Below are 12,033 nucleotides of genomic sequence, written 5' to 3'. Positions count from 1 at the left end.
ATTAGTGCTAATGTTATTTTGCCTTTCTTTTCTTCTGTAGGTTAGAATACAACTGGTAAAGAATATTTTCTGTGAGGCCTCTTGAACTTTTGAAGGCTGAGCATGGGTGGGGTACATGTCACTATACTGAGGGTTGGTTGAAGAAGCGTATGCAGAGTACACTGTCAACCAAATATCATGTTTCTATTTTATATGACTGCTGTGGACATGAATCCAACAACAATGCAAATTATCTTCAGTTTCAATGTCTTCCATTTTCTTATCAACCTTTGCTATTCTTGTGTAAACTCAGCATTACCCAGACAAAAGAAATGTATAGTTTTTGGTCAACCTTAATGCTCCACTGCAGCAACAAAACATATTAGCCAAACAAAAGTTCAGCCAAAGTTATTATTGTTTTTATAGGCTGATTTTTTATGAAGTACATTAGTGACCATAAGTTTTGAAGCATTATTATACCCAACCCTTTTTAACTGAGAATAGCTTAGTTTTTGGCTGACCCTTTGTACTATATGGATACATGAAAACAGATTGACATTTTTAAGCCTTAGTTACATATATCGCCTAGTAAATAGGAAAAAAAAGAAAGAATCAAAAGCAATTCTAATACTTTTTACTATCTAGAACACTGGGATACAATAATAAAAAACTTTGTTTTTTTTTATTTATTGCACAAAAGTTATTTAGGTAATTCCTGTTGATTGCAATAGAAATGTAATTAAATTATATGGGACAGCAGCTGCCGTGTATAGACCAACAAGAGTTTTGGGACCCAGTTCATTCTGTAACATCCACGGCCGAGGACCATCAGAACTACTGACCCCTCAACGGCCGCAGCCATGGACTTGTGAGCGCTGGTCCGCATCTCCTCCCCAGGAGACGCCAGCACTCACTTCCGTTCCACTCTGCGGTGTCCCATAGGGTGTGCGCGCATATGGCCTTAAAGGGCCAGTGCGCGCACATGTAAAACATCACTAATTAGCCCATGATCACCCTGTACTATAAGAAGGGCACTGCCCTTTTACTCCTTGCCTGAACATTGTTTGTATTCCTCTGCTAGTCTTGCAAATGGTCCCTAAGTCGTATCCTGTTCTCTGTGTTCCCGTGCCCTGCTACCTGTATCCTGTCCCCCATGCTGTATTGTTCCTGTGCCATCTCTAGTGTTGGAGTCATGTTGTGCCATTTACTACTCCTGCTGACTTACACCAGGTCTGGTGTCATCTGCCACGTTTTGCATCACCTGTCGCCAAGGTCCCATTTGGGCCTAAGCCATTGCTACTGTCTGGACTATTACAGGTACCCTTGTGCTCAGACTTTATATTGACTTGGTACACTGCTCTTTGGCCAGCTGCTACTCCGCTACGGCGGTGCAGCCTAGTGGGTCTACATACCCACTGATCATGACAGTATGCTCAGGCCATGGACCCCACTGGTCAAACCAAATCCACGACGACATCATAAGCCATGCGGGCGGATATGCTAGACCTCCATTCACGACATCACCAACTCCTCCAGATGGTAAACATTATTGCGCATCAGCTGGATATGCAAGCTGCAGCCCTCCCGGCACCTGCTCCTATTGGTCCTGCTGTTCCTCATACTACACCTCGTGGCAGCACAGATTCTCTATTCTCTCTGCCACTGCCTCACCGTTATGACGGAGACGGAGAACCTGCAGGGGAATTCTGAACCAGTGTCAGATCCACATCAGTCTACATGCCGGTGCATCTCCTTCAGGTGGCGCAAGGCTTGCATTCATAGTCTCTCTCCTTACTGACAAGGCCCTGGCATGGGCGAACCCCATCTGGGAACGTCAGGGAACTTTCTGCATTGTATTTGAGGAGCCTGGGCGAGTCTCTTCAGCGGCTGCATCCCTGCTGACTTTTTGCCAAATGGACACCTCGGTGGGCGAGTACGCCATTCAGTTCCATACCCTGGTGGCAAAGCTGATCTGGAACAATGAAGCCTTAGTGGCTACATTCTGAAAAGGTGTTTCCTCCAATATCAAAGATGAGCTTGCTGCTCGAGATCTGCCCTCTACCCTAGATGACCTCATTCTTCTAGCCACCCGGATTGACATGAGGATCCTGGAACAGTCTCAAGAGATTCACCTGGTCAAGGGATTGCCCAGGCTGGCTTCTACATTCCAGCAACCCCTGCTGCCCTCATCAGCTGTTCCACCAGAGGAGCCTACGCAAATAGACCATTTCAAGCTGTCTGTCCAAGAGAAACAGCGCAGACGCACTTCTGGACTGTATTGCTGCCTCGGAGGCCATTTAGTGCATCTGTGTCCCCAAAAGCCTAAAAATCTCCAGAGCCTAGGATTGGTTGGAGAGACAACCCTAGGTGGAAAATAACTAAATAATAATCTCTCTCCCAAATTGTCCATTCCCGTAACCATAGTGTCCAGTGAGAAGTCGCACCGGGTCTCTGCCTACCTGGACTCCGGGTCCGCGGCAAACTTCATCCAACAGGACACAGTGGCTCTAGTTGCTGACGGTTCCTTTGGAGACACCCCTGGTTGTTGCCTCGGTGAATGGACTTCCTCTGCCTGACCCCATCATGTCCGAGACTAAGTCACTGAAGCTCCAAGTGGGAGCTCTTCATACCAAGCAGATTACCTTTCTCATTTTGCCCAAAGCCATCAATTTTGTGTTGCTGGGTCTGCCTTGGCTCCTGCTTCGTGCTCCAGTGCTGGACTGGAATTCCGGAGAAGTCCTCCAATGGGGCTCCAAATGTCTCCACCGCTGCCTACTACAGGTTAATCCCGTTCTGCCTCCTATGTCTCAGTCGTTGACAGGAGTACCTACTCATTTTGTGCAGTTTGCGGTCATTTTTGGCAAGAAGGAGGCTTCCCCCACACCGGACGTACGACTGCCCGATTGAATTGGTTCCTGATGCTTCACCTCCCCGTGGACGCTTATACCCCCTTTCCTTGCCAGAGACCATGTCAGCCTACATCAAGGAGAATGTGGAGAGTGGTTTCATACAAAAATCCTCCTCCCAGCCTGTGCCGGGTTCTTCTTTGTAAAGAAAATAGACGGATCTCTTCAACCCTGCATAGACTACCGTGGTCTCAACCAGATCACGGTCAAAAGCAGATATCCTTTGCCACTGATCTCGGAATAATTTGATCGCATACGAAGAGCCAAGATCTCTAAACTAGACTTGCATGGGGCCTACATCCTACATCCTAATCCGAATCCGTCAAGGTGACGAGTGGAAGGAGGCATTTAACACTCAAGATGGGCACTATGAATACCTGGTGATGCCCTTCGGCCTCTGTAATGCTCCCGTGGTCTTACAAGAATTTGTCAATGATATCTTCCGAGATCTCCTCTATGTCTATCTTGTAGTCTATCTTAAAGACATGTCCGTCAAGTCCTGCTGCGATTAAGGGAGAATCACCTATATGCCAAGTTGGAGAAGTGTACTTTTGAAAAAAATCATTTGCCCTTCCTGGGCTACATCATCTCGGATCAGGGTCTCAAGATGGATCCTGAGAAAGTAAAGTCTGTCTCGGAGTGGCCACGTCCTCAGGGCCTGCGGACCATACAGCATTTTTTGGGATTCGCTAACTTCTACCGTTTAGTTTATCCCAAACTTCTCTTCACTGACAGCCCCATCTCTACCCTTACCTAAAAAGGTTTAAACGCCAAAGTGTGGACTCCAGAGGCAGAATCTGCATTCAATAGCCTTAAGAATGCCTTCACTACAACCTCGATCCCCCATCATCCTGACGTGTCTCGACAGTTCTCGTTGGAGGTGGACGCTTTTTCTGTTGGTGCAGGTGCACTGCTGTTCCAGAGAAGCTCCAAAGGAAAGCCAGTAGTATGTGGCTATTACTCGAGACTTTTTCCCCCCGCAGAGCACAATTACTCTATTGGGGATCGGGAGCTACTGGCTATCAAATTGGCTCTGGAGGAGTGGAGACATCTGCTCGAGGGTGCAGCTCACCCCATCCTGATATACACCAACCACAAGAACCTCACCTATCTCCAGTCGGCTCAATGGCTAAAGCCCCGTCAAGACAGGTGGTCGCTGTTCTTCACCCATTTCCAATTTGTGATCCACTACCGTCCCGCTGACAAAAAAATGTGAGGGCCGATGCCCTGTCCATGTCATTTGAAACGGAGGACACTGTGGAGTCCCCTCAAAATATCATAGACCCGTACTGCATTGTCACTGCCAATCCTTTGCAAGTTAGAAACAGGAGAAGAATTCTCTATTGGGGATACAGCTCCAAACTGGCTGGGCACGCTGGTGTTCACAAGACTCGAGACCTGATAACTCGTCATTTCTGGTGGCCCACGCTGCCCAAAGATATTGTGGGCTTTGTCTCTTCCTGTACTGTGTGTGCTTCCAACAAGGTTGCTCACTCCTAACCTGCCGGTCTGCTCCAACCTCTGCCTGTTCCCAATGCCCCTTGGCAGCACATTGCAATGGACTTTGTCACAGACATTCCCCCCTCAGCAGGATGCAATACTGTCTGGGTGGTGGTGGATTTTCAAACATGGCACATAATATTCCGCTGACCAGCCTACCTTCTGCTCCTCGACTGGCAAAGCTCTTTTTTCAGCACATCTTCCGCTTGCATGGCTTGCCCCTTCACATCGTGTCCAATCGGGGGTTCAATTCACCTCAAAACTCTGGGTAGCCCCCTGTAAACTCCTGGATGTGAGATTGGACTTTTCCTCAGCCTATCACCCCCAGTCCAATGGTCACGTCAAGAGGATTAACCAGATCATGCTGAATTATCTCCGCCACTTCATCTCCATGCAGCATGATGACTGGGTACAGCTCCTTCCATGGGCTGAATTCTTGTATAACAACCACACAAGTGAGCCCACCACTTCCACACCATTCTACATTGTCTACGGTCAACATCCGAGAATCCATCCTCCTGTATCGGCTACATCTCAGGTACCCGCTGCTGCATTTAGGCACTTTCTGCAAATCTGGGAACAGACCCGGTCCAAGAGAGATGTCCCAGTATCTTCTGGGTACCAAAGTCTGGCTGTCCTCTAGGAATATCCGTCTGAAGGTGCCTACATACAAATTTGCTCTCAGGTTCCTATGACCATTTGAGATCCTGCAACACATTAATCCTGTGTCCTATACGTTTCGGTTGCCTCCTACCCTCAGAATCCCCAACTCCTTTCATGTGTCCCTCCTGAAACCTGTGGTCCTGGGAGCCAAAAGGGAACCTCAATGCCCCTTCCCTCATTAAGAAGTTCCTCTCTTGCTCTGGTCCCAACAAGAGGGGGCGTAAGAGGGGGGATACTGTAACATCCACGGTCGCGGACCGTCGGGCCTACTCACCCCTCGACGGCCGCATCCATGGACTTGTGAGCGCTGGTCCACATCTCCTCCCTAGGAGACGCTAGCGCTCACTTCCATTCCGCTCTGCTGTGACCCGTAGGGTGCGTGCGCGCGCTAGCGCCCGGCCTTAATGGGTTAGTGCGCGCACATGTAAAATATCACTAATTAGCCCATGATCACCCTGGACTATAAGAAGGGCTCTGCCCTTTTACTCCTTGCCTGAGCGTTGTATGTATTTCTCTGTTAGTCTTGCAAATGGTCCTTTAGTCTTATCCTGTTCCCTGTGTTCCCGTGCCCTGCTACCTGTATCCTGTGCTGTATTCATTCCTGTGCCAGCTCTAGTGTTGGAGTGGTGTTGTGCCGTCTACTACGCCTGCTGACTTACACCACGTCTGGTGTCATCTGCCACATTTTGCATCACCTGCCGCCAAGGTCGCATCTGTGCCCAAGCCATTGCTACTGTCTGGACTATTACTGGTACCTTTGTGCTCGGACTTTACATTGACTTGGTACACTGTTGTTTGGCCAGCTACTACTCCGCTACGGCGGTGCGGCCTAGTGGTCTACATGCCCACTGATCGTGAGAAATTCGATAGATGAGGCTTCCAGGGGCAGAACCCATACCTTTCAGGTATTTACGGCATATTATGTGGATAAGCCATAAATATTTAAGATGACAATACAACTTTAACCCCTTAACACACCATAAGATACATTAATGCCATGAAATGCCTTAAAATAAGTCACCATACCGTAAATGTACATCATGGTGAGTTCAGCAAACAACAACAGGAGCCCAGAAGTGATTGACAGCCAGTATAAGAGAAACATATGATCCCGTCCATTTAACCCCTTAGATAGCATGGTCAGAGACACGCAGGACCAGCTTTTAGCCAATCCATCAGTCCAGCTATACTGATGGAATCAGCTTGAATGGCAAGATACAGCTTTTATGCATGCAGGATACATCAAAGCTGTATCTTAAAAAGTAAACATTTTGTTAATAAAAGAATCAATTTAAAAGTTGCTTACAATCACCTCAAATCTTGTTTTATAAAAAAAAAAAGTAAAGAAAAAGGGTTCAAAGTTGTACATATCCTTTAATAATGTTTAACAAATAAAGTCTCCTCCCCAAAAATAAAGCCCTTTTTTTTTTAGTAAAAAATATTACCTTTTTAAAAATAGTTCACCATAAAAAAAAATTGGCACAGCCGCAATAGTAACGATCCATAGAATAATATTAACCCATTATTTATATCATGCGACGAATGTCGTAAAAATAAGTGGTGGACTTTTTTTGGCAATATATTATATGTACCCCAAAATTGTACCAATAAAACTACAACCCATGCTGTGAACACTGCTTAGTGTTTGGCTATTCGTGTAGTCCCCTCCCTCTGCATTTTATATTTAAAAAAACCACTATCCCATCAGTCAGTACCCCTTGAGAAAGCTGACTGCGAAACGTGCGTCGGGGGCGGTCAGTGTGGAGTGTTCCTGCGTGCTTCCTATCATGCAGTCCATGGGTTTGTGCAATATCCTTTATTTATAAAGCATGGTCTTTGTTTTGGGTGCAACTTGGAGCTTTAGCTGTATACTCTTATATGCATGCACAATTGTGTGCTCTTCTGTTAGGTGCTAAATATATTTATGTGCTTCTATTGTCCAAATACTTGATCTATATGATTATCTTTTCTATAGATATCTGCATTTGTTACCACATCACAAGATGTTTACAGTATGGTAGCATATATATTGGATTATTCACGCAGCTCCTCCATACTCTCCTTTTTAACTGTGTGCTATATTGTTTTTATATTTTGATGGCCAATGTGTTATGTATATTTCAATAAAGTTTATTTTATATTGTCATGGTACATGACTTGTGCTATGTGTGTTTCATTTTCTGGATATACTAGTAGTCTTCAGAGTCTGGTATAGGTATTGATATTTGCTTTATGATTTGTGTGGACGCATTATTGTTTGGCGCATGCCAATGGTCTATACTCGTATAGGTATTCATCATTTCGTCTGTTTTTGTTAATAGGCCTTGTTACAAATATGGATTTCCACACCAGGGAATCCAATTGGTTGTCTTTGGTGACTCAAGTTTTTAGCAATGATGCTGTGGGACCCACAGGGGTTGTCCACATTGGTATATTGGAAACCCAGAAAAAATTTAAAGAATTACTCAAGCGAAGGATGCGTATTTTGTGGAACAAGGTTTCATTGGAACAATACCTTACAAAAGAATTGATCCCTAGAGGATTACGTGTTCAAGTGTTTCCATCTTTTCCTTTTGATGATTTGACCATGCGATCGCGATGGGAGGAAGCCTGTAAATCCTGCTCTCAGACGTTCATAGAACTTCTGATTGGTTGGGACAAAAAACAATTGGAAGAAATTGAAAAATTAATATTGCCCTTACAGGATAAAATTAAAACAGATCTGAATCCTGAACTCCTGGCTAAATTTGAACAAGAGTTGAGCACCGAGTATATTAAATGGGAGAATGACATCAAATAATTTAAATCTAAAAAATTCCAACGTGACCTGTTAGACTTCCAAGAACAGAGGGTATATAAATGGCAACGGAGGGGTCCCTCTATGTTGACACACTCCGAGTCTGTGTCATCATTTGAGAGTACGACCTCTGGGGCATCACATGGGAGTCGAGATGAAGGTAATTAACCTCTCTGACCGAGTATTAACTCTGTGTCAAATCTCTGTGCTTTCCTTGGGCTTAACTTTCTGTCCTGTATCAGGATTTGATGATTTCACAGCCATTAAGGATGTTTTCCTGTTTGCACGCAAATTAATATATAAGAAATATTTTTCTAAAAATGATGCTCATAACTTGTTTACAGCACAGGAGGAATTGGAAGCGGTCCAGGCGTTAGAATCCCTTCTTCAGGAGCAGGAGGTGAGCACTGGCAAATTCCCAACAACTATTCGCCCCCGGTCTACCACATTTCCATCCTTGTCTCTTAACCCATCAGTTGACATGTTTGTTAAAATGGTCACCGATGAATTGCGCAAACTTCCACAGCAGCGGAGCCATGATAATCTATCGTGGGCCCAACGCAAGGCGCTTTTTGAACTAAAAGAGATGAAGGGTGTGGTATTCAAACCAGCAGACAAGGGTGGAAATGTGGTGATTTGGCCGGTGGAGATGTATGAATTGGAGGCATACAGACAATTGCGTGATGCTAGATGCTATAAACGCCTGACCTCCAAGCCTACTGAAGGTTTTAAGGAACAGTTGGATAAAATGCTTGCGGATGCATTGGTGGACAATATTATCACTAAAAAAGTTCTGGATGGGCTTATTGTGAAATTTCCCATCACCCCTACACGATACTTGTTGCCCAAGGTGCATAAAGACCAAAAGAGACCTCCCGGTCGACCAATTGTGTCTGGCTGTGGTAGTTTATGTGAATCGGCATGCCGTTTTTTAGACTTTTATCTCCGTCCATGTGTGGAGGGACTCCAATCACACATCAAGGATTCTACGGACGTGCTGAAAAGCCTTGATGGTGTAACAATGGAGCAGGATATGTTTTTGGTATCCTGTGATGTAGAATCCCTTTACACTTGTATAGATCATGATTTGGATCTATCCGCGGTCTCATATTTTCTAGGAGCAGGCAACCTTGATCAGGATTTGGTCCACTTTCTCATCCACCTTTTGCGTTTTGTCTTGGAACATAATTATTTTCTGTTCAGAGACAAATTCTATTTACAGTTACGTGGGACGGCGATGGGTGCTACCTGTGCGCCGTCCTATGCTAACCTATTTCTGGGCCATTGGGAACAGGAGATTGTGAGAGCAGTTATGGATACGGTTTCGGGTAGCGTGGTCAGTTGGATGCGCTTTATTGACGATATACTGTTTATTTGGCAGGGTACGCGAGCTGAGCTTGATCGATTTCTAACCATCTTAAATACCAATACATGTAACATCAAACTGACAAATGTGATTAGTCAGGACTTTATGGAATTTCTCGACATCAAGATTTCTGTACAAAATACGGGTAAGCTCAGTACCACTACTTTTCGCAAAAAAACTGCTGTAAATGCTCTTTTACATGCATCTTCGTTCCACTCCTCACACACTATACACGCCATCCCCACAGGACAATTCCTGCGGGCACGACGTGTATGCGATTCACAATCAAACTTCGAAAATGAATCCCAATGTTTGAAGGCTCGGTTTGCACAACGAGGATACTGTAAAAATGATATTGAGAAAGGGTATCAGAGAGCATACCATACTGACCGTAATAGTCTTCTTGTTCAACAACAGCGCAAAAAGAAAAACAGTGAGGACACGGTAAGGCTTATCACTACCTACAATACACAATGGTCTGAGATGCACAAAATTGTTACTCGCTTTTTGCCCATACTGTTGACAGACCCTGATCTTAAAAGGCTTCTACCCCCCAAACCCCAACTTACAGCCAAAAGGAGTAAGACCTTAAGCGACCATCTAGTTCGGAGTCACTATAGTGCCCCAAACTCTAATATGTATCTATATGGTTCCAAGGGACCAAAGTGGGGATCATTCCCCTATAGCCATTGCTCTATCTGCAAATTTGATAGTCAAAACGGATACTTTCCCTGACTCTGAAAACAAAAAATGCTACAAAATTGGGCATTTTATTAATTGCAGTACATCGGGGGTCGTCTACAGGGCAACATGTCCGTGTGGTCTCTCCTATATTGGCATGACCACAAGAGAGCTTAAAATAAAAATTCAGGAACATGTAAGAGACATTAAAAAGGCTGAAAAAATTGCGGATAATGATTGGGAGATGATTAATAAACTTAAATCTATCTCCAGACATTTCCGGGACCATCATAACAACAGGTGGCAAGATCTGAAAGTACATGGCATTGATAAAATCATCATCGGAACACGTGGTGGAGACACTTTTCGCAAGCTTGAACGTATCGAGTGTAAGTGGATAACAAAGCTTAACACTAGTTCACCATATGGTCTAAATGAAAAAATGTCCTTCGCTTCCTTCTTGTAATTTACCCCGTGGGTTCCATGGCGTCATTTTTATGGAATATAGTTAGTTTTATGATATTTTAATTGTGTGATGGGATTATTTCTGGTTGATACATTTCTGTGATCATGCTGTTGCGGTGGGGACGCAATGTTCTGTCGGTGTGAGTTATATATACTCAGGTCGGACTATTTTTGAGTATTCTACACTATCTCAAATTCTCAATCTCTTTACAGGTGATATGGATACATTGGCTCATTTGTCCAGTTATAGCGGAGGTACTTTATGATGCCCAAATTGTGCCCGTTCCCGCTTTCTTCTGCGTGCTATTATCATATGTGGGCTTAGTGTATGCATGGGAATTTCATTTTATGTATACATTGCTATACATTTATACCCTTTTTTTGTATATGTTTGGTATTTTGGGATGTTCTCAGCTTTCTCAAGGGGTAGGTATTGGTACTGGTACACGTACCTTATCCATATTTCTCTCTTACTGACACATGTTTATATGAATTTACATATTGTTATTATTGTATTTCTTGTATGATATCATGATTACTACATGCACATATTATGTATACACTTTTAGTGTACCTACTTTATATATTTATATATTTTTACTACTCTATATACACTAAGTAATTAACATATTTATATACCTAAGTCTATACACGTTATCACATTTTATATATCATGCATGAATCTATATATATTGTTTCATGTTTCTTATCCATTATATTATATCCACGTATACTCACTACACATTTTTTTGAATATGTATATATATATTTTTGGCACATGTATGGATTTTAATTGTATACATGTGTTCAGTTATACTTATTAGATCACTTACATTTTGATGACTTTCAGTCATGATGCATTGATTATTTTTATGGTCTCTAACACGCTCATATTGAGCATCATTTTCATATTTTTATATAGGTTTTCACATTTTTGTCATTTATACAATACATTATATAATGATTCATATTGAATATGTTTATATTTCTGCATGTTTAATAATGGCTATATATTTTTCAGGTGCAGTCCTTTTTTACTCCTTCACATAATCTAACTATTTATTTATTTTTTTATTTTCCTCACTTCTTTTCACTATCACGAGCACGTGTGTTCACTCACCTCTCCTCACTCCCCTTGCACTCTATTTACACTATTTACTATTATTTGTTTATATGGGGGTACATTGTATATTTATATAGGTATATTTTTATTACGATGGTATCTATTGTAAAATAAAGTGGAATTTTTAATTGTATGGTGCTATTTACAGTGATGTACTAATATGTGTAGAATATTGATATTGTTGTGTATTTATGTATGTATGTATATTCATTCATGTCTATGTATATGGGATTTTTATGTGCGTGCTCCAGCTGTCCAGTGATAATGTCTCAACTACCTTGAGAGATACCCAGGTAATCGGGAGTACCCACTAATGTATTAACTATGCTTTACCTATTTATATGTTTTCCCGGGGTAGATTGTTTTAGTGATATATACGGCACTCCTGGTCAGTACATGACCTTTATCCCATGTTTGGGCTTCTGGCATAACTGCCAGGCTCTAAAATGGCCTCTAACCCTTCCCTGTATAATGCCAGCCCCTCCCTTTAGTCTTTTTGCAGCGTGCATGCGCAGTTTGTAGTTTAAGTCCATGGCACAGTTTCCGACATCCG

This window comes from Rhinoderma darwinii, chromosome 4, assembly GCF_050947455.1.
Source record: "Rhinoderma darwinii isolate aRhiDar2 chromosome 4, aRhiDar2.hap1, whole genome shotgun sequence".
In the NCBI taxonomy this organism is placed as follows: domain Eukaryota; kingdom Metazoa; phylum Chordata; class Amphibia; order Anura; family Rhinodermatidae; genus Rhinoderma; species Rhinoderma darwinii.
Note: the sequence above shows the minus strand (reverse complement) of the source record.